This window comes from Halyomorpha halys, unplaced genomic scaffold (genome assembly GCF_000696795.3).
Source record: "Halyomorpha halys isolate HHAL.00 unplaced genomic scaffold, Hhal_1.1 Scaffold100.1, whole genome shotgun sequence".
Lineage (NCBI taxonomy): Eukaryota > Metazoa > Arthropoda > Insecta > Hemiptera > Pentatomidae > Halyomorpha > Halyomorpha halys.
In genome coordinates, this window is record NW_027112088.1 from 2460589 (window position 1) to 2464579 (window position 3991).

At 26.5% G+C, this 3991-nt stretch overlaps 1 long non-coding RNA gene and 1 pseudogene across 1 annotated transcript in view; both read right to left on the bottom strand.

Moving 5' to 3' along the window:
• The window catches only part of LOC112210118 (uncharacterized), a 415980-nt gene that overhangs the window by 323985 nt on the left and 88004 nt on the right, over window positions 1-3991 (bottom strand). The gene's annotated exons all lie outside the window — the stretch shown is intronic.
• On the bottom strand, window positions 305-398 carry LOC112210119 (U6 spliceosomal RNA; annotated as a pseudogene).

Genomic DNA, 3991 nt, shown 5'->3' on the forward strand with positions numbered 1-3991 from the left:
AGGATGATCCTAGATATTTCACATAATGTCCACCAATTTTTAAAATTCTGTCCTACCACCGACTTAGTGCCCTTCAAAACGATTATTGAGACGAAATTTAACTAACTATAAAGCGAGTTAATATTTTTTTAATAGTATAAAATAAATATTTTAGGGACATACATAGGTATCAAAGTTAAATTTCATTTTTATATGCTTTTTATACTAACCCTTTCTTAAAGGACACCTCTGTATAATAGATAGATTAGGTTAATCTCTCTCCGTGATTGGCAGTTATGCAGAAGTTTCACTGATAGTTTGTTTATTTAAAGGTACCCATAAAATAATTTTGCGTGTCATCCATGCTAATCTTCTCTGTATCGTTCCAATTTTAGTATATGTACCGCCGAAGCGAGTACAGTAACAATCAACAACATCAACAACCCATAAAATAATAAGCATAATTCGAATTGTTTATCTGAACGCATGAAATAAGAATTAGGAAGTAATTTAAAAATACTTCCGTGCCCCTATTACATTGCTTATTCATATTATAAAATGAAAAAAAATAAGAGGAAAGAAAAACAGCCAACAAAAGAACCTCTTTTAGGGTTTTACTTTAATGGTCTATATTCTTATACAACATATGAAAAATATGAAACAGCGGAAAATATTTCAATAAGAACCCATGTGCCGTATGTTGCCCCTTCAAAGAGGGCTTAGAGGTCTTTCCAGAACAAATTATGAGGAAAATTATGATTCTTGAAATGTTTTAAAAAAGTTTGTAAGGATTAAGCCATAAAGGTAGGGTACTTCAAATGATTGTGAGAACTAATCTCTTTTCAACCAGTATAATGTCTAATTCCCTCCATTTTTCCTAATCTCGCCATATTTTTCATTTTCTTTGTAGTAATGATAAATTAATAAATTAATTAGGAATCAATACATCCTATAAAGACATTATGCTTATACCAACCCAAATAATAATGCTATTATGATAAAATATACTAATAATACCATTTATTTTTTAATAAATGTATGACAAATATTTTTTTCAATTTTTCGAGGAAAAATTATAATTCAGATTAATATTAGATGTATTTGATGTTTCGATTTCTCAATGATAAAAAACAATAAAGGAGAACGGACAATATATTTTATTTTAGGTAGTAATGAAGATTTTAAGAACAACGTTTATAAACACAAGAGCATTTTAAAGGGAAGAACTTTATTAAAATACAAAGTTGTGTAGCCCAACTTCATTTGGTAGCTAATCACACAGCATACTTATTTTAGTCTAATCAGACATTATTTTCAATCTTACGATAAATAAGCCTAGAGAAGTATACAATAATAAAACAATAACTATAAACATTAGCAATCTATAACATTAAAACATGGCTTTTTCCCCTTTTTTCTCCTTTTTCCGTTTTTTTTTTCTCTTTTCCATGATTTTTTATGTTTTAAAAATGTTGAATGGATAATTGTTTACGGCATATATATGTCATACAAATTTCATACGTGTATATATATATTATGTTTTTATTTATTTTCAATGTCCAGATTATTTTTAAACAAAATCATCCTGCCAGAAATCGCCAATTTATATAAAGTTTATTTGAAATATTGAAAACAATGCATCTGACTACAAGTTCTTATTATCTCGTAATTAACACATAATGATAAAATAACATTGCAAGCTAATATTAACGATATTAATATGATCTTTACTTAACATTTATCAAATTAAAAAATTGTATTCAATTTCATCTTTAATTTGAATATTTAGCTTTTTAGCCAATTCCTTTCAGGAATATTTGAAATATAAGAGAACATCACTTATTTATTTTAAAAAATGCAATTTCCTATATATATATATATATATGTAAGAAATTATATTTAATCATACAACATAAATATAAATTAAACAACAGGTTCTATGATACAAAATATTCATAAAATGCAATATTTAAATTGAAGTTCACCATTTGTTGAGATAACTTCTTCGTGATGAGTCACAACTTCACTTTAAATATTTTAGTTTGAAATTTATTGTATTTATTTCACCATGATCACTAATTTAATTTAATTAACTATTTGCTACTATATTATAATATTAATACAGATAAAATACTTGACTTTTAGCAATTTTTAAAATTAGGAAAAATACTTGCACTATATTTTTTTAAATGGATTAACTTTTTTACTGGACTTATAAACGTAATTTTACTTATTTTTTAAATTTTTAGAGGAAACTGAATATCCGCTATCTCAGTGTCTGGTATTGGCTAAATAAAAAGTATAACCAATGAAAGTCATTCCTTTTTATCATCACTTTTGCTATTTCTTTCCTTTAAAAAGAATTGTTAATTAGTTTTTAGGCGTTTAAAAATTTAATTAACTTTATATAGGAGAAATAACAAGTTATATAAGTTCATGTTGTTGGTATATCATTAATCATAAGTTATGGAGACTGCATTTACTAATATCTAAGAGACATAACGTACTTTAATGATTCATCTTCAATGTGGTTGCTTCTCTTTGTTCATTAGGGCATTAATCTTCAGTTATTAAGTTACTGATACGCTTAATATCAACAAAAAATGGTTCCATGCAGCACAGGTGAACTTTCATATTGTCTTATGGCGATCGGAAAATGAAATTATCGCTAGGGCCCAGGGCCCTGTTTCATAATAAAGTACAAACTAATACTATTAGTCTTTTAGATTTATCTTAATTCAATTATACATATTTGTACAATAGTAACTTATACTTTAGTATATTTTAATTCCTGTAATATCACTAATAGTCATCCCTATCATGAAAAAAATAAGTATTAGTATTATTACCACACTTGTACTATGAACTAATACTATTAGCTTTCATTATGAATTATGGTATTCTCCTCAAGATCTAATATTAAGCACTACCCACAAAAGTATAACAACTGACAAAACAAAGTCTTATTCTTTATTATTATTTTTGTTGATATTTAAGTGAATGTATCAAATAATAAATTCAATTTTGAAATCATAAATTACTTCTCCTTTGATAATTTTATAAAAATGATTTCATTAACTACTTTTTTTACATTTTCAGGAAAAAAAAAAATTACATCTGCAAGCTCACCAATATTTTCAATAGAAAAGGCTGAAAGAAAAGATGCGTCATTTCTCAAGATTATCATTTTATGGATTTCATAAAAAAAAAAAAAATAATGATGTAGGGAATACAAGATTCTAAAATGACGTAAATCCTTCAATTATTAAGATATTGAAATGAGTTTTACAGGGTCTTTCACAATTTTTCATTACCAATAAACAAGACTTTTACAAATTAAGTGTTATTTATAAACCTCAAGTTTTCCCCGCACATCAACAGCACCTATCGCGTCATATTTGAAAAGTAATAATTGCCGTTAGAACTACAGAAGTAGACCAACAAATTTTTCGCCTAGCATTGTTTGATTAGATCATCGGTTTACATATGAAAAGCATTTGAGCTGATTTATATGCGGTGTAATTTATATTTTTTTCTCGAATTTACTCTCGTTTATAACGCATTGATTTTATTGTAGTTTATCAGGAATAGATTCCTCACCAAATATAATTTTTCTATACAGGCTTATCACCGTTAGTCCTGTGTTGACTAAAGCAAATCTAGATCATAGTAAATCAGCATTAACAATGTAGCAGAGCAAATAGAGCTTTCATGTTATAAAATGAACAATTCCATCCATAGAATATTTTAATAGTCTCTCACTAATAGCTAGTGGAGAGTAAATGATAAACTAGAACAAAGACAGTCAATGTCACTGTTTAATAATCGGTGGGATAATACAAACTCTATCTATAATAGTATTTTAAATTGAAATAATCATACATAATAATCGAAATAATCGTGGAAATGTTTAAACATAATTTAACGATTTTGTGCTATTCACTCAGAAAACAAAGTAGTGCTTTTATAATACTTTTAATAATGACCGATTATTCTACCAGATAATAATACC